General features: G+C 48.1%; 1 protein-coding gene and 1 pseudogene across 1 annotated transcript in view; both read left to right on the top strand.

The window, feature by feature from the left end:
* Positions 1 to 19,496, top strand: part of Tmem132d (transmembrane protein 132D) — a 506,271-nt gene that overhangs the window by 197,182 nt on the left and 289,593 nt on the right. The gene's annotated exons all lie outside the window — the stretch shown is intronic.
* LOC124093491 (H/ACA ribonucleoprotein complex subunit 2-like) lies at positions 7,899 to 8,646 on the top strand (annotated as a pseudogene).

The following is a 19,496-nucleotide window of genomic DNA, read 5'->3' on the forward strand; positions in this document are numbered from 1 at the left end:
CAGCATCTGTTTATCTGCTTTCCTCTCATCCACCCCAGGCCACTTCCTGTCTTGATCCATCATAAATAAAAGTCACCATGATTATTTGAACAAAAAATATCTACACAGAGACAGACCAAATAACCGTGAGGCATAGTTTTATTTTATAAAGCAGCAGTGGAGAATTTGGACTGGAGCCTTGGAGTTGGAGAGCCCCACAGGTGAATCCCACCTCCCCTCACTGATGCTGGAGAGCAGGCGAGCGCCTGTCCTGTCTTCTGAATTGCACTTAGTGGGGACTAGGCAGGCCCCCAGGGCTGGATGACAGGTGTCAGGAGCTGTGCCTGTCAGGGAAGAAGCCAGATCACCTGTTTCTGCAATAGGTCCCCTCTGATCTGCGGGAGATTGGGACGGTTTAGTGCTAGGTCTCTGGATTTGGTGCCGGGTGCCCCTCCTTGGTGCCCTTTGATCTCTTTCTTCTTACCCCTGCCACATCGTGGATCTTCACACAGAGGAGTCGGGCCTGCGGGCTGGAACAGGAGCCCCCTGAGCCCTGACTTCGTAGAGGCACCTGTCACCTCAGGATCTCCATGCGAAGCCAGTCTGACTGATTTGCTTTTATTTTATGTTTCACAGTGTATAATAAGTATTTTAAGAGCCGTCTTGTACAAATGTGCCTGTTAATCTTCGGTATGTCCCATCCACTCCCTCAGACAACCCCATGATCAGCCAAGTGTGGGATCAGACCCCTAACATCATTCATCTTTTAAAAATTAATTCAATTTAATTTTACACTGTTTCCCATCAGACTAACTTAAAAGGAAAAAACAAGTACTTCAACAACACCTAAATCAGCTTTCGGCAGAACCCAAGTAAAATAATCTGAGGAGTAATCCCAGGTCTGGGGCTCCCCACCTGTGGGTTCAGCCCACTGTGGATTGAAAATGTTTTTAAAAAGTTTCTGCACCAGACATCTTGCAGGCCTCGGTTCTTGTCACTCTTCCCTAAGTAACACCGTGAAGAGCTGTCCACATGGCAGATGCATGTTGTTACGTACCATACTTCATGAGAGATAAGGACAGTATGGGGGACATGCACAGGTATAAATACCACGCCAGTTTGCTTGAGGGCTTGAGCACATGGGTTGGGGTCTATGGGGTTGTCCTGGAACCAGTCTCCAAGGACACTGATGGAGGCCTGCATCCCCATAGGGAGGTCCAATGGCCAGATGCAGAGCCCTCTGATGTCAGTGCACCTTTCCCTAAATCCCCAGCCTCATACACTGTCGGGACACTGCATCCCGTAGCTCAGGGCAGTCCTGCTCAGATGGCCGACCACACATGGCACGTCACCTCAAGTCAGTGCAGCTGCTCCACAGAGCAGAGCCTCTACACTCTGCATGTCCCCTATGTTGGACACACAGGGGTCCGCTCCCTGGGAAACACAGGTGTGGCCCCACTGCCTGAATTGGAGCATCCAGGGAAGGGCAGGCAGTGGTCATCCCACAGCCAGGCCCGGAGCCGCAAGAAGTTGGCCTCGGTCCCGAGCCTGGGCAGCCCAGGGGCGCTCCTCCTCTGGGTCTCCTCAGAGCACCTTGCTGCCTCACCTGTGGCCCCTGACGGCTAGCCCTCACCATCTGGGGTCCTTGGGGTAGTCTGGCCCCTCATCAGAGGCGACGTTTTCTTAGGTTGTCCTTATTTATACGTCTCTGCTTCTAAACCCGTCCTGAGTCACCGCCTCCTATGGGGCCGAGTGTGACATCTATCTTCTCTTCCCCTGGGAGTGGGGGATTGAGAGTGCGGTCGGTATGTTTCTATTTGGCTACCCCATGGATTCGGAAATGATCCTTGGCTTTGGCAGTGCCCGTCTTTCAGGTGGCCCCAGAGTGCCCACATCGGCCTCCTCCGTTGTCCATGTCCCCTCTCCCTCTGTTCTCCAGGCACATTTTAAATGAATCTATAATTAGATCACAAAGAGTAACCTGTGGATAACACCTAACGTTCACAGAGATTCCATGGTCACTCTGTAGTAAGAATGAGATTCAATTCTAGCCGAGACTGTCCATCTGGGGACAGGAAAGAGGACAAGCCTCTGGCCCCATTCACACGGGTCTCATTAGAGCAAGCATGGCTGGTTCCCTGACCTTTGATGACTTACAGGGAGCATCCTCTGTGGTCCTACACGGGGGAAGGTGACCCCCTCCTGGGTGACCTCAGTGAGTGAGTATAGATCTTCAAGTGTCTTGGAGACCTTGTCGTCACATCCAGGTCTGGTTCTGCTGAGGGTGAGTGAGCCGAGGGCTTGCTGGGAAAGGTTGTTCCTTCTTCATTTGTTAGTGTCCAGACACCAGCAAGGGCTCCCTGCTAGCCACCACGAGCCCGTGCTGTGGCTCCAGGGTCTGCGGCCTGGAGAAGGGTGAGCAATTGGCAGGTGGGAGGCTAGCTCAGATCCACCTCCTCCGATGCCCCACAGAGGGTGGTAAGGCTCTCCAGGGTGGTGGGCCTGAGAACAAGCCTTGGGCCTTGACTGGAACATTGTGTCCTCCAAGGCCCTCAACTCTCTCAGTCCTTGGTGGTCATTTCACAGTTAGCACCCCTCACTCTTGACCAGAGCCCATGTGGCTCCCAGTCCTGCATCTAAGGTGCTGCTGGCCTGGACACTTCGAGTTCTGTCCTCCTCAGGGTTCTCTGTAGGCCAGACTCGAAGGGACCCCACGGGACAGCATGTCCTGTACAACGGGTCATGGGGAAGTTGCAGAAGAGGACATTGGTTCTGACGGGCCTCTCAGAAAGGGGAAGCACTCAGCTGCCTCTGACTTGGCATGTGAGAGGGAGGGCCCAGGGGAATCCCAGAGGTGAGAGGCATGGAGGGTGGGTCAGTGTCAGTGAGGTGAGCCATTGGTCAGGATCCTGCCCTCCCTGGCGTTGGGTGATGGTGTTCATGGGAGGGTGCTGGCCCTTGAGAGCCACGTGTGGGTTGACAGTGGACTTCCCACTGCCAGCCTGTTTGGGTGGACACCAGCAGGAGGCTGTGCTCTATCCTGGCTCACCATGGCCACCAACACCACACAAGGACACCTCTGGGCACCAGGAGCAGCACCTCCTGGACCTCACTTGGGTGCCCTCTGCCTGCACTCTGGGGACCAAAGCATCATCTGCCCTGGGAGCAGCCTTCATCCAGCCTCCATGGTAGTTATGGATGTCCTTGTCCCCTTGGTGGGGTGACTGCAAAGTGTGGGTCACAGGTGCTCCCAGTGGGTGTGGCTTCCAGAACCCACAGGGCAGCCCGCCTGCTTCTCCCCTGTAGTTACTGGTTTCTCCTTCCAGGTCTCCTTATTGCTCTTATCTTTAGCAGTGAGTCTTGGATTCACTTTTTAATAAAGCTCTCTGCCCCTGATTCCCTGTCTCAGGGTAAAGACTAAAGGAGGCTCATGTTACAGCAGAGGCCTTTGCGTCACTGGGAGATGCTTGGAACTACAATAGGTGTCTTGTGCCAGGGAACAGAGACCCGCAGGCTTGAGTGGCAGAGGCAGAGTCATGTTGCTGGGTGGAGGTGGCCAGTCCCAATGCTGCTCTGCCTCAGGGTCTGTGGTTTGTGAGAAGAGGAACGCTTTATTTAAATAACTTCTAGATGATTTTTTACTATTTCCGGCCAAAGTCCTGACTGATCCATGATATTTACTTTGGTCTTCTTGATCCTGCCACTGAACCCACTAAGTCATTTCTGCGTGACTTCATTCAATCAACAGCAAAATATTTACAATTTATTCTGTCATTCCACGCCTTTCCTAAAAATCCTTCTTTAGAGTTAAGAGACAGCTGGCTCATTGGCCACCCTATAAAGTCCCATGCTGCTGCTGAACAGACAGTTAGGGTTGAAGTGGGATTCATCCACTTTAATTAAAAACAGCCGGTGCGACTTGTCAGGCACCTGCTGTGTATGTGCATACCCTCCCCCACACCACAAAGGGCAACTGGGAGAGCTCTGCCCGGGCACTTGTCCCTAGCTTTGACTTCAGCAACCAGCATCTCACAGCAGAGCTCTCTAAATGAGGCTGTCGATTTCATTAGAATTGCTTCATAAAGCTACAGGGTCAGCTTTGGGGGGTGTCACATAAATCAGCATGTCCTATAACCTTGAGCACTACATTTTTCTTGTGCTTACACCTCTTGTGAATTTGGAAATCCAAATAAACTTGTGTTTACCATTTCTATAGTATGATGTCTTCGTTCTACAGTGGGATCCAGAGAAATGCACCGCACTTCTTCTCCTCTGTCTCCCCCACTTCTTGTAGTATCTGGCGCACGATGTGGTCTCAATGAGTACTTAAGCCACAGGTCCAATCCGAAAGCTGGGCCGTGCTGCAATGATGGCATGGAGACCCTACTGGATTTTTATACCTGGGTAGTATAACTCTGTCCTGTGACCAAATTCACCACTAATTCTCCACCTTTGTTTTCCCTTGGCAGTTTGCACTTTCAGTGTGGCAAAAGAGAACCCCTTGCAAACCAAACTGGGGAAACAGGTTGTTGAGTCCAGGCTCTTTCTCTGCATCCCCCAGGTCAAATCATTTTGCCATTCCAGTCTTTCCAAATCTTGGAAAGATTGCAAGACCTATAGCAGTAACAGCTACCAGGTGATCTCAAAGTCTGGACCCTGGGCTGGCAGTGCTTGTTAGACATGCAAATATGCCCTCCCTACCCAGAGCTCCTAATGCAGGAACTCTGAAGGTAACACCCATCTTTCTGGGGTTCAATGACTCTGGCGACTGTCTGCCTACCAGGGTTGAGAAGCTCTGCTTTAAGAGCGGATGCATTGCCCCCTGTTTATACCAAGACATTCCCTGTTGGGGCCCCGTCACTATGGAGATCTGGGGCACAGGGAGCCTGCTTGTTCTTTCCTTTCCTGTTGAACCCGTCAACATTCCAGATTTCTTTCCTATAATGAATTGGAGATGCAGATAAGACCACATAAAATGAAGTAACGTGCAGTAAAATAAGGAACCACACATGGAAATTTTTAGGACTCAATAATGTTTCAATTTCTTTTTTTTTTTCCTTAGAAACAATCTTCTTAGGGAATGACCTACCTTCCCAGGTATTTGCAGGAAGGGCTTCTTAGGGAAGAGAACACCCTTCTTTGAGATTTCTTAAAACAGTGGGTTATTGACACATAACAATGATGACATGATCAAAGTGAATGTGTAGAAGCAACCAGAGAAGATCATGTCATAGAGCAGTGCTACTCCCTGGGTCCCCCAGGACACATCTGCCTCCCACACAGTACCGTCTCCTGGGTTCCAGCTGGACTGGGTTAGTGTGTCAGTGTGCTGAATCCTGGGTGTCAGTGCTGGGACGCTGGCCAGAGGCACTGGAAGTTAGCTTCTGGGGAAACACATGCTCACTGGTGTCAGGGGAATGGGTGCCTCATAGGACTGGAGAGCCCAGGACTCGAGGGCGGCCAGAGCCTCGCCAGCCTCTCCAACAGGGTCCTGAGGATGCCGCCCTGGACAAGCTGCTCCTCCTCAGAGTTCCCAGAATAGACACCTCATCCAGGCCCTAGTAGGAGAGGAAATAAACCATTACTCCCCCTTCGAAATAGCATTGAGCATGTCCTTGACCCCTGTTCTCATTGGGTTATGGATTTCTCCCTAAATCACCAGATACCTAGTGATGCTGAGATGGCTTAGACCAGTGGTTCTCAAACTGTGGTCCCTGGCTCCTTGTTTCAGTGAGCTTTTTCTGGGTGTGACCAAAGACCTGGCAAGAATAGTTAGAGGAGGCAAAGTTTATTTTGGCTCATGGTTTCAGAGGTTCAGTGCATGGTCTGTTGACTCATGAGGCAGAACTTCATGTGGGAAGGGCATGGTGCAGGAAAGCTGCTCAGGACATGATAGCCAGGGAGAAAATATAAGCCCCCAAGGGACACCTCTAGTGACCCACGTCCTCCAACCACACCCTACCTGCCTACAGTTACCACCCAGTTTATCCACGTCAGTGGGTTCATCTACCAATTAGGTTATAGCTCTCATAATCTAATCATCTCACCTCTGAACTTTCTTGCATTTTCTCACACATGAGCTTTTGTGAGACACCTTGTATCTAAACCACAATCGCCCTTTAATTTTATTGGGGATCCTCCCCCCCAAAGAACCCAAAACCAAACTTCAAAACAAAAACTATTTTTGTTTATGTGGGTTCTCCCTATTGGTATTTACTACCTTAGAAATAGAAACTGTTATAGAAACTGTATTTGAAAATTTTTAAATGTGTACTTATGAATTAATTCTGCAAAGCTATATTGCATGTTAGCTTAAGTAGTATAATTTTTTGAAAAACGATTATATTTTAAAAAAACAAAAAAAAAGAAAGAGACAAAGGGGGTACCATTTACATTTTTATAAATATTTTTAATGTCTAGCTTGGGAGATGCCAACTGAATTCTCGTATCTACTCCTGCATTTAAACTGGGGCAATACACTGATTTATTGATATGTAGGTAGACTAAGCAATCTCACGTATATATAGATAAGAGAGGGCTATTTTAGTAGCCATCCAGATCATTGTGTATGGTCTTTTTAAATACTATACCAGAACTTGTGTAATATTATGTGGTGGTTTCTTAGGTTGCTTGCAAGGTGGACTCTTGGGTGGTATCTAGGAATTCTGGTGTACCTTCACCTTTGGAATGGCTCCCTAACCAAGCATGATTCCACAATGTTGTGAACTGGTTGTTGAGAATACACTCTTTCCCTCCTAGGTAGGACCTGCTTCTTTATACACTATCAAAAACTTGCATTTTTTCTTAAATACCAGCACTCACCTCATCAAAAAAATTTATAAGTACTGAGAAACTTTCAAAAATCCCAGTGGAAGATATCAATTTTCCAAAATTCCAACTTTTGCTTAAAAGCAACACTGCGGTCATGTGTAACAAAGACTCACCATTGATTTCTCAACATGGTTGACTTGGTTTCATTTGCTCATATCTAAGATAACTTGTTAAGTTCCCACTCAGACCAGCCATCCTTTTCTGGTCATCTTCCCAGGGAAGGTGGTGCCCCTGGGGAAACTAGCCAGATGAGGCAGTGGGGTGTCCACATGGCCATCCTTTAGCCATGGAGGTCATCTCATGGTGCAAGTGACATGGGCATCTTGTCACTCAGACTGTGAAGGTGATGTGTGTTCTAGGGCAGATGTTTAGCAAAATGGTCATTTTTCTGCTTCCTCATGGGTGGCTGCAAGTGAGGTGCACTTCTCAGGCTGCACGTGCCCTGGAGGATGTTTGGTTCCAACTGCTGGAAGCGCAGTCTCTCACGGCTCCGACTCACGCCCAGGGGACCATGGACCATTATTAATGCAAAAGTAAACAGTGACCAATTCAGTTGACATCCAGGCTTTATTATAGAAATATTGTGGCTTTCCAGCACTACTGACAGTGCCTCAGGGACCCCTGAGATTCACAGACGGTCCTTGGGGGACCCCACACTTAGGCCATCAGGAATCCCTGATGGCTAAGGGGAGGTGGTTCCCATGGGGGCACGGGGCACCTGAGCAGACGGAAGGGAAAGTGAGCTTCATCCTGTGAAAAGGCCTCGGAAGGTGCGGGGACGTGATAGGAGACTGTCACACATGCTGTCCAAGGAAGCAGGGCTCTTCAGCCACAAATGCCCCACGGATGTGGAGGGCACAGGCCTGGTCGTGGATGGCTCAGTGGCTCTCTGCCACAACCAACCAGGTTGCCACTTCAAGTTCCTTCAGTTTGTGGACTCTGTCAGATGCGGAGGCCACTGTGACGCTCTTGCTCATGTCTCATGGGAGATGGGCCACGTGACCTATCAGAAATCGCCTGCTTTTATTTTAATAAAATCAACCAGGCAAAGAGACCTGGATTCCCAGGCCAGAGTGGCCACGGAAGAGCGTTTTGACTTTTGACCTCAGACACGTCATCAGCTTCTCATCAGGTCAGAGTTTTCTCATGTGTCAAATGAGGCAGGTTGGTGATGACCAAAATAAAGGCAGACCCCGACGGACCCGAGACTCCAGCGGAGGCATGCTGCGGAGAGCGCACTTACCATGAGCTGCTGGTCAATCTGAACCCTATCGCGCAGCCTCTGGCTTCTCGCAGACTCACGTGGACGCTCTATAAATGCATTAAGAAAGCGGTGAAGCAGAAGCAGATTCAGCGTGGGGTTAAGGAGGTTCAGAAATTTGTCAAAAAAGGCGAGAAAGGGATCATGGTTTGGGCAGGAGATACATTACCAATTGAGGTGTGAAGACCGGAATCTGCCCTATGTCTATATCCCTTCTAAGACGGACCTGGGTGCAGCTGCTGGCTCCAAGCAACCTACCTGTGTGATAATGGACAAGCCCCACGAGGAATACCAAGAAGCCTATGATTAATGCTTGGAGGAAGTGCAGGCCCTTCCACCACCCTTGTGAAGGACTTGGACAGCAGCCTAGGCACCTGTTCCAGAAGCTTTTAAGCTGGTAGCAGGATGATTTCCCATCCTCATAGCATCTTCCAATTCCATGAGGATTCTTCCCAGCTAGCTCCAACAGCTGTTTGTTGAAGGGAGAGCCAGCATCTTTCCATCAGTTCCACTTCCTGTTGAGCTTCAATGAAGAGAGTTCCAAGAATATGGAGTGGGAGAAGTAAATGCTAAGACTAAAAACAAAAAAAATTAGGCAGGTCATGAGGAGGAGATGGCTGAAATGGTTGCATGCCAGATTCACGGGGAGAAATAAGTGAAAATCCTGTGAAACGCACATTACACCTGAAATCTTTCCACTGTGTAAAAGCAGCGGTTGCCCGTCCTGCGACCAAGGCCAGTCCTGCCTGTCGGGCGTTGCTTCTCTCCTTGGTGTCCCTCCTGTCACCCTCTAGTTGGTCCCAGGTCAGGACTGGTGCTTATTTGGCACACACTGGTCCTGTCACATCAGTGCACAGCTGTCCCACAGTTCCTATGACATGCCAGTGGTTAAGTATCTTCCTGCAAGAGCAAGACCATCCCAGATGATCACTCCCTGGGGGTCCACAGTTTCTGCTTGACCCTCCCTCTCTCCCCACACACCCAGCCTTTTTCCAGCTGGGCTGCCCTTTCCCCAGGGTCTGGAACCCATCTGGAAAGGACACCTTTATCTGACCTTTGAAGCTCAGTGCAGGAGGTGGCAATCAGTACTTCAGATGTTTCAGAATAAAATGTCAACCAGAAAAATAGGTCTCTCTAGTGTTTTTTTCTGTAACCTTCCCATAGGTCAGGTGCAGTGTGCTGTTCTGGTGTCCGACTCCTTCTCTCTGTGCGAGTCCTCCTCCTCCCCTTCTAGGAGGACTGGGAGGGGACTTAGAAGAGGAGGGGGAGAGAAGACAGCCCTATGTATTTCCAACCGCTCACAAATGCACAGTCCCCAATCTCCAAGCACCAAGGGTCAAAAACACCTCACAGAGCAAACAACATCTCTATGCACTCTAGAGAGACAGTCATCTGTGTTCCTGGGGCCCTTGAGGGAGGCTTGAAGGTGTTATAGAGATGCACAAGAGAGGACCGAGCATCCTCTGCCTGGGTGTCATGTGGCAGAATCAGAGCCTGTGGTTATTCCCTGGGACCTAATTCAAGCATCCCCAAGGCAAGCCACCTCTCAAGAATTGACACGATGTGGTGGCCGGGCCCACTTGTTGAGCACCTGCCATGCACAAGCCCAGCTAGAGGCCAAGGCTGCATCCACGAAACAGCATGGATAAGGAGTTTGTAGGGGCATGTGATGAATTGCACTGGTCACATGTCATCAGGAGCCAAAGAGGCAGGTGTCCCAGCTGAAGAATCCACAGATACGATTGAAGATTGAAACACAGGGCATGTTTAGCTGGTTGGACCAAAGGAGCGTAGCTTTAGGGGGAGTGCCCAGGAGGACTTTATATAAGCTGAGTCTGCACAGAACCCTGGGGTTTATAAAGAGGTTGGAAGTCGTGCCAGACCAAGGGATGGCATGAGCAGTCACCTTGCTGTGTGTGGGGGAGGGCAGGGGCAGCAGGTGGTGGGGAGCATGGTGGTCGAGGCCTTGCTCACATGTAGTTTTAGTCACCCCATGATGACCCTTTGGTTGGACTGAGCATTTTGTTACCACCCCTCATGTCAGAAGCTGCAGGGGCAGAGGCCTTAGGGTCCAGTGGCACAGAGCCAGGGACTGCCAGGTCTCCCTCAGTCAGGGCAGGTGGGCTTCTCCTCCTCAGGGGCTCAGGATGCATCTGTTCCTTATGATTAACTGGGTGGGTGGTGAGGCTGCTTGCCGGTGGGGCACGGTCCCCTGACTGCGTGGACTGGTCCTCAGCATCCTCTCCCTCATGAGGGGCAGAGGGTGCTTCAAATCTATTTCGTGCTGTGATGGAGGAGTTGAAAACCTCAATGCCACTTTCCAAATACAGAATTTGGGACTCCGATATTACTTGACCTCAATTGTCCAGTTGGTCATCAAGGTCAAGCAGATTACCCACACTCAGAGGCAGGTGCATTTGGGCCAACTCCCTGAGATTTTGAAAATAGTTTTGGTCTGTTGAAGCTAAGGACTACATGAATTTTACAAATTAATAAATGCATAATGTGAAGTATAGAAGATATCCCACTGTTTCGCCATAAAATACTTCTTAAGAAGGTTTTTTAAAATAAGAAAACCATGAAATGAATTGACAGCTCTGTATCTGGAGAGAAAGCGACTTGTCTTTGGGTTAATTTACAGGGGAGCTTTATGCCTCGCTTCAGTGCCATGGATGGTGTCCAGGAAGCCGACACTAACACAGAACACACAGCTCCTAGGCCCGGACCAACTGGGCTGCTGCCCTTTGGATAATTAAATTTATTTCTGAAAACCTCCTGAGATTTATATTTTTAATATCTCTATTTGAAGGAGGCTTGTCCTCTTATGGAAACAGAATGCTTTTCTTTCTGAAATGCTAATTGGGCAGAGAACCCAGAGATAAACAAATTGATTTAATTTTAATCTGCTTTCATGGTGAGGCATAATGATAACTGGTTTCTGTCTCACAGGATTGGAAACCACAGCCCTTAATAAGAGTTTGTGGGTATATTATGCAGCTTTAAATAGCTTGTGTAGTGCTAGACTGTTCTCCATGAATTATTCTGACTCCAGCACTATCTCATGGGCTCCCAACACTTGTCTGCTTCAGATTTTCAATCAGGGAAACTATTAGTGTGACATGAAGAAGCTCAGGCCTCCTGTGCGAAGGCACTTCTTCCACGCCTGGCATCCGTGTGCAGGACCCGCCCTGGAGAAACCAGGCTTGCTCCCGCTGCCAGGAGAAAAGCAGGTGTCAGGGTGGATGAGACCATTGGGCTTCTGTGTACAGGCTGTGGGGATGACCTGCACCTCGTGGGTGCAGGTGTTGTTTGGGGCATGGTTTAGGGTGCTCATCCTGAGTTAGCCTCAGATAGGAAGGAAGGTCGCCACAGCTTCATGTCAATGAGCTTATACATCCCAACGCAGTGGCCCTCCCCAGAGAGGTGTCCCTGAGTCCCAGGCCAAGCCAAAGCCTCTGTTCCCCACTCCTGGCATCTTGAACCTTTTGCTCTACTGAGCGCCACCAGTCCTCGTGAGATCCTGGATGTGACGTATGCCTTCTGCTGCGGCCGTCCTTGCTGTGGAAGTCCCCGTTTTGGCCATCCTCTAACACCCACGAGGCAGGGAAGGGGTGACTCTTTTCACCTTGATGTTGGGCTGTTTGTATGGAACAGTCAGTGGTGAGTGGCTCTCGGGGTCCCATCTCTCCTCCAGGGGAAGGGCCCAGTGACCTTCCCAGTGGTGGAACCGCTCTTGGCCTTGAGGAAGCCACTGAACTTGGTGAGCAGGGAGCAGTGGGAAGGACTCCCCCTCCATTTATTTGGTGGGTGGGTATTGTTTGTTCCCACACTTGCCTGGCCATGCCTACCTGGCCAATCATCTCTGTGAGGGGGTCATGAGGACCATGGTGTCCACGCCCACATCTCCAGCAACTACGCAGGAAATGCACAGCAAACATGCTCCTCTGTTTTAGGAAACGCCCCTGCCTCCCTGCACGGTGCTCATCAATGGGCAACTGAGCGCACTCTTGGACCTCTGCACACTGCCCCAACTGTTCCCATGTCTGCTGACTCCAGCTGCATCGAGTGCCACAACCCTCCATGTGGCACCAGGATCCACGTTCTAGATACGTGCATGTGTGGCTCTGGCCTCTGCACCCTGTTTCCCAAGGCGTCCAGCCCACTTGACCATCTTCTTTTTATTTGAAGCCAGCACCCAGCTTTGTCCTGTGTGTTACCTGATTTTGCCTGTTGATGTTTAGTGTGAAACGTCCCTATACCACTGGACTTAGAAGAAAGCAAAGGTGCACTTATTCTTTGCACATCAAAAACTTTTTTGAGGCCAGGCATGGTGGTGCATGCCTGCAATCCCAGTGACTTGGGAGGCTGAGGCAAGAGGATTGCAAGTTTGAGGCCAGCATCAGCAACTTAGTGAGGCTGTAAGCAACAGAGCAAGACCCTGTCTCAAAATAAAATATTAAAAAATGGCTGGAGATATGGCTCACCAGTTAAGCTCCCCCGAGGTTAATCCTTGGTACAAAAAAAAAAAAAAAACTATTGTAAAAAAAAAATCAAAGCCTTTAAGGTGAACTCAGTTTGGAGACTCAGCCCAGCTGTCCCCTTTTGGGCGTCTTCCAGCTCAGAGTCCAAGGCAGAAAGACTTGCAATAAGCAGTTTTGATCAGGGAGTGAGAAGAATTCTGGGCTAAGTTGTCACAGCTTTGGTAGAGGAAGAGGAAGGAAATTCAGACAGATTTTCCACTAGTGGCCTCAGACCCTGTCGCAGGGCACTGCCTGGGTGTGCCAAGTGTCCTGTGTGAAGAGGACATGCCCTCTTTCTACCCACGGGAAGCAGAGGCTGGCATCTTGGGGTTTGTGTGGCTTCTGTGCTGTGAGTATTCATCTACCAGACCTCTGGTCTCCCTGTGGCCCTAGAGGGTGTTCTAGAACAGCAGAGGTCTTCAGGCTCGAGCATGGGTGTGCCCTGTGTCCTGCCAGACAAGCCACAGATATATGGGCATCTGTGGCTTATTTATTTATAGATATTCCAATTCTTAAAATTGACCTGCCTAAGGAAATGCTTGGCTTCCTATTTCCCATTATTAGGAAGAAAGGGAGAGAGAAGGGGGAGGGGGAAAGGGAGAGAAAGGAAGGGAGGGAGGGAGGGGACATCCTGCTCACCCACCCAGGGTCTCCTTAAGATGACTCCCCTGGGCTGCAGAGCCTATGGTCCCAACAGCCCTGTAGACCACTGAGCAACATTATTGTCTCTGAGAAAGCGGATTTCTCTTATGAGGGAAAATGGGAAAACTTTTTGCAAGCCACCATTTCTAGTTCTTTGCTTTTAGTGAAGAAGGAGGAACTGATACAATTGTTACTTTCTTAATCATCACTTCTGGTGGTGTATCACAATGTAATTTGACACATAAGGAGTTCTAGGAATTGAGTGACATTGCAATAACAGCATGCACTTAGTTCAGAGTTTCTCAGAAATCCATCCATAAAGCTGAACTGCAGGGGTCGGTGGAGGTGGACCCTGTCTCCCTTGACTCCCCTGGCCCACTAACTTGTGTCCTGATGGGGGAAGAAAGCCCCTGAGAGAGGACATCCACTGTCAGGTCACTGTGATCGGCACCCTCTCACCTTTTCTTCTGCACCCCAGAGGAGCAACCTGAAACCAGACTCCCTTTTACTCTGCGGTCCTGGGTCAGGGTCTGCCAATGAGGGGCGTGGGACTTTGCAATACAGAGAAGACCTACGCCTTGCAGCTTCACCTGTGAAGCTCCAGAGCTGGGGACTTCTAGTGCAGGGAGAAGGCGTGGTAGGCGGGGGCTTCCTGACCCAACTCCCAGCTGGCTGCTGATGACTCATCGGAAACACTGTCAACTGAGAATGTTCTAGAACTGCTTTAGTTTTTTTGTCCAGATAGGACCCTATAAGAGTATTACACTCTCCTGGCCCTATGGAGTGACCTGTGGTCATGTAACTTGCTGTGGCGAAATGACGTGTGTCACCTGCAAGGAGCCATTGCTGAGATGTGCCTCCTCCATTCCCAGCACCAGGTAGCGCAGGCAGCCTCCTGGACAGCCTCCCCCAGCCTGGTTCCCACCTCTCCTCCCAGGACCTCACCACTGAGCAAAACCTAACTCTTCGCTGTTGTAAGTCAGTAGGGCTTGGGCTCCTAGTACAAACTGACCTGACTCCGCAACTCCACTCCTCTTAGTGATCAATGCATTTCTGGTAATATTTTGATGTTTTGTGTAGAATAATTATTCCCTAAAGCTATGACTTACTTTATTTTTGCTTAAGTGTGTGCTTAACATAATTGTGATGAAATCTTAACATGGAATGATATATTTTTTAGTTTTAAAACCCCTAATGGACAAACATGGATGGCATATCTTCAAGGCACGTGACAGAATGATTTGATGTGGACCCAGGTTTGAGTGAAGGCTGGAGCCAAGTTAGCACCTCCTTCTCCATCTGCACTGCACCTTGGGGCTCCAGAACTTGTGGGAGGAGAAATTTGCACCCTTGGGCCATCTCCCCAGGTCCCCTCCTCTCCACCCTGGCAACTGCCATTCTGCTCCCTGTTTCTGAGTTAAGCATTTGGAGGCTGATGGACACCAGGAAGAACAAATTTGAACCAATGTACAACTTTCCATTGCAGATAATGACAGTCAGCCATAAAAGACCTAGAAACATAAAGTAGAAAACAGGGTAAAACACCGTGAAAGACAGAAAACAGGAACAGAAGTTCAAGGAGAAAAAAAAGGAGCCAGTATAAAATTTAACTGTGGTGAAGAAGAGATTGTGTACTTTTTTCAAAGTGAATAATGGTGGGTATCAAATCACCATGGTATTTAGCATCTAGTGAATACTTTTAAGCAAAAGATATAACAGTTTAATTTTAAAATGTCAATAGTTACAATATACTGAAAATTCCAACCTTTGCTGCTTAAAAGGGAGAATTTTAAATGTCAGCTTCAAAATATGCCTGGGGATACAGAGTTTTGTCAAAATCATTCTAGAGCATGGCTGTCCAATGGGGTTTTCTATGATGATGGAAATAAGCTCCATTGGTGCCGTCCAATGCCCTGGTCCCCATCCAAGTGAGGCTCTGGGTTCCTCAACGGTTGCTATGCAACTGAGGAGCTGAATTGACTTTGTCTCATTGTAACTAATTTAAATTTGAGTAGGTCCATGGGACCAGGCACTGTAGCCTTGAGCTGTGCTTTTCCTAGGTGTGTGCAAGAAAGGCGAGTAGGTGGTGGGACCATCAGGTATAAAAGAGGTCCCAGCAAAATTGCAACATTTTTTTCCATTCACTGCTTTAAAAGGAGGACAACCTATTACAGTAAAGTTGGACACATTTTCTGCTGATTTCAACCACCATTAAGACAATGCTGCGGGTCTCACTGAGCACTTCTGGAGGATGAAGCTCTCTGTTGTCATAGGAAGATGTGAGAGGAACCCTTGATATCACCAAGGCCTTGGCCTGAACTTGGACTGATGGACCATCCATGGGCCCTCCTCTGCTCAGAGCTGATACAGGTGGTGGGTGCTGGCATGAGTGGTGGCCAGGGCCGAAGCAGCACTATTCCTGCAGTCCTGGTGCATGGACGGCTGCAGAGCAGGATGGTGGCCCGGAGGGTTTGTATCAGAGGAAGACCACATCCCAGAATAGCATGAGTGCTCTTTCCCGTGCCCTGCACTGTTTTCCAGCCAGCAAAGGCAACCCGGACGATGTGCCTGCAATGAAGGCCAAGCAGAGGCTGGAACCTCCACGTTGCACCAGCTGTGCGGTGCCTCAGGGGACGGTGTGTGCACTTTAGGACAGACTGGGGTCAGACCCTCCGTACCCCATTATCTGAGATGGACTGTGCAATTCTGAGAAGTCTGGGCAGCTCCTCAGGCAGGTCTCTATTTTTTTTTTAAATTTTTCTTCCTGTTTCATCCCTGGAGAGAGAGATAAACAAACCTGTAGTGTCAGGAAATCTTCTCCCTTAAATGTGCATCATAAGCTATAATTTTTCTCTATTTTTACTCTTTGTTTTCCATCTTTCCGGGTTGCAGGGGATTTGCAATGGATGAGTGGGCCCAGGAGGAGAGAGGCCTGCATGCTGATGAGCATGTCACATCCCCTTCTTCTCATTTAGTTTAAAATACCAACAGCAACATGTGAACTAGGAAGAAAGTTTTAGGATGTCTGAACGGTCCTTTCTTCCTCTGACGACCCTCTAATGGATGTTTCAACATCAACCCTTGGAAGTGCAGTGTGTGCTCCCTGGGTACTGGAACATGATGTGTGCTCTGCTCAGGGCAGGCTCTGCTGGGGCACTTTGTGGCCAGGAGGTCCTGAGGGGGTCACTCTGCACCTGGACTCCCATCCTCTGTCTTTCAGCGTTACCATCCAGAGCAGAGCTTCCTCCTGCTCCTAATGTCCTCAGACCCAGATGTGTCCATCGTTGGTGACCTGGGTCACGGTTTGATAGTGAGGGGCACTTGCACACATCCAGCCTGGGCAGGAGGCAGCCGGCTCCAGATGAGTACAGCTGGGTTGCTGAGCACCCATCAAAGACGAAACTGAATTCTGTGTAATCGGCTTGGCTTTCCAGTTTGGAAAAGAAGCCTCTGTAGTGGATTTAGCAAGTTACTGCACTTCTTCTTATTGCCATTGTTTTTACTGACAGCCTGAGAATTGGCAGGATATGGGTGTCTTGGAAAGAAAGAGAGAGAGACAGTAAAATAGCTGGGAGAATATGCTGTTTGGAAGGCTGGGGGTTCAGGCCACAGTGGGGTAGAGGAGAGAATTACTCCAGCGAGTGGAGCTGGGTCAGGGGCAGAGAGGATGCACTAGAGAAGAGCTTACCGGGTCTTCAATTTCCCAGAAACATGGGCAGACCAGCAGGTCCAGTCCAGCTGGCACCCATGTCACTGAGAAATGGCAGGGAGCTGGGCTCCGGTCTCACCCTGCAGGTTCACTGGGATCTTCTGGCATGCAAGTTGCAGAGGAGATGATGGGCTTCCCCCAGGCTGGTCTCCAGCTCCCACTCTCAGTGAAGAAGACTCCAAAAGGGCCATATTTCTCTGCCTGAGGGGGAACAGTGGAGGGAAGGTGATACTGCTTGAGCAAGGGATGAGGAAAGAGGGGCTGCAAGAGACCTGAGCAGCTGAGGCAAGTCATGTGGTGTTCACTACTGAACTTGGCTACATGTTAGGCCTTGGGGAGCCACGGGAAGGTACTGTGGTGTCCTTGGGCACAGAGGGGCCTGTTGATTTTCTTTCTTGGACAGCATCTCTGCCCCATATTCTCTCCCTACCTTTCTCTAAACCTCAGCCTGCAAGCGGCTGGCCACCCAAGGTGGAGCATTGCATGAAGTTTCTCTCTCTCTTTTTTTATTTTTATTTTTTGATTGACAGCTCTTTATTTAGAGGGTATAAAAACATGTTTTGAGATATGCATACTTGTGGAGTAATTAAATCAAGATAATTAATACATGCATCATCTCACATACATTTTTTTTACTTTGAAAATCATTCAGTCTAGGTGAATATACATACAGTGGCTCACACCTGTAATCTCAGCAGCTCATGAGGCTGAGGCTAGAGAGACTGTAAGTTCCAAACAAGAAAAAAAATTTTAAAAAAACATAATTCATTATTATTAGCTGTAGTAACCATTCTGAGCCATGAATCTCAAAAATTTATTTTTCTTGGCAAATATATATTTGATATCTTTTAACTAAAATTTCCCCTTTATTCCTGCTCCTTCTTTCAATAATCACCATGATATTCAATGCTTCTATAAATTTAATGTTTTTAGATTATACATGTAAGGTAGATTATTCTATATGTGTCACTTTGTGACTAGCTTACTCCACCTTGTATAATGTTGTCCATATTCTTCTCTCTTTTTTCTTTTTTTTTCATTTTTATTTTATGTTTTAAATTTTTTATTGTTGGTTGTTCAAAACATTACATAGTTCTTGATATATCATATTTCACACTTTGATTCAAGTGGGTTATGAACTCCCATTTTTACCCCATATACAGATTGCAGAATCACATCAGTTACACATCCATTGATTTACATATTGCCATACTAGTGTCTGTTGTATCCTGCTGCCTTTCCTATCCCCTACTATCCCCCCTCCCCTCCCCTCCCCTCCCCTTTTCTCTCTCTACCCCCTCTACTGTCATTCATTTCTCCCCCTTGTATTATTTTTCCCTTTCTCCTCACTTCCTCTTGTATGTAATTTTGTATAACCCTGAGGGTCTCCTTCCATTTCCATGCAATTTCCCTTCTCTCTCCCTTTCCCTCCCACCTCTCATCCCTGTTTAATGTTAATCTTCTCCTCATGCTCTTCGTCCCTACTCTGTTCTTAGTTACTCTCCTTATATCAAAGAAGACATTTGGCATTTGTTTTTTAGGGATTGGCTAGCTTCACTTAGCATAATCTGCTCTAATGCCATCCATTTCCCTGTAAATTCTATGATTTTGTCATTTTTTAATGCAGAGTAATATTCCATTGTGTATAAATGCCACATTTTTTTTATCCATTCGTCTATTGAAGGGCATCTAGGTTGGTTCCACAGTCTTGCTATTGTGAACTGTGCTGCTATGAACATCGATGTAGCAGTGTCCCTGTAGCATGCTCTTTTTAGGTCTTTAGGGAATAGACCGAGAAGGGGAATAGCTGGGTCAAATGGTGGCTCCATTCCCAGCTTTCCAAGAAATCTCCATACTGCTTTCCAAATTGGCTGCACCAATTTGAAGTCCCACCAGCAATGTACAAGTGTACCCTTTTCCCCACATCCTCGCCAGCACTTGTTGTTGTTTGACTTCATAATGGCTGCCAATCTAACTGGAGTGAGATGGTATCTTAGGGTGAAATGGAAATGAGGACAACCACTCCATTCACAATATCCTCAAAAAAAAAAAATACTTGGGAATCAACCTAACAAAAGAGGTGAAAGACTTATACAATGAAAACTACAGAACCCTAAAGAGATAAATAGAAGAAGATCTTAGAAGATGGAAAAATATACCCTGTTCATGGATAGGCAGAACTAACATCATCAAAATGGCGATATTACCAAAAGTTCTCTATAGGTTTAATGCAATGCCAATCAAAATCCCAACGGCATTTCTTGTAGAAATAGAGAAAGCAATCATGAAATTCATATGGAAAAATAAAAGACCCAGAATAGCAAAAAACAATGCTAAGCAGGAAGTGTGAATCAGGCGGTATAGCGATACCAGACTTCAAACTATACTACAGAGCAATAGTAACAAAAACAGCATGGTACTGGTACCAAAACAGGTGGGTGGACCAATGGTACAGAATAGAGGACACAGAAACCAATCCACAAAACTACAACTATCTTATATTTGATAAAGGGGCTAAAAGCATGCAATGGAGGAAGGATAGCATCTTCAACAA

This window comes from Marmota monax, unplaced genomic scaffold (assembly GCF_021218885.2).
Source record: "Marmota monax isolate L192 unplaced genomic scaffold, Marmota_monax_Labrador192_F-V1.1 WCK01_AAM20220418_F8-fsc00200, whole genome shotgun sequence".
Lineage (NCBI taxonomy): Eukaryota > Metazoa > Chordata > Mammalia > Rodentia > Sciuridae > Marmota > Marmota monax.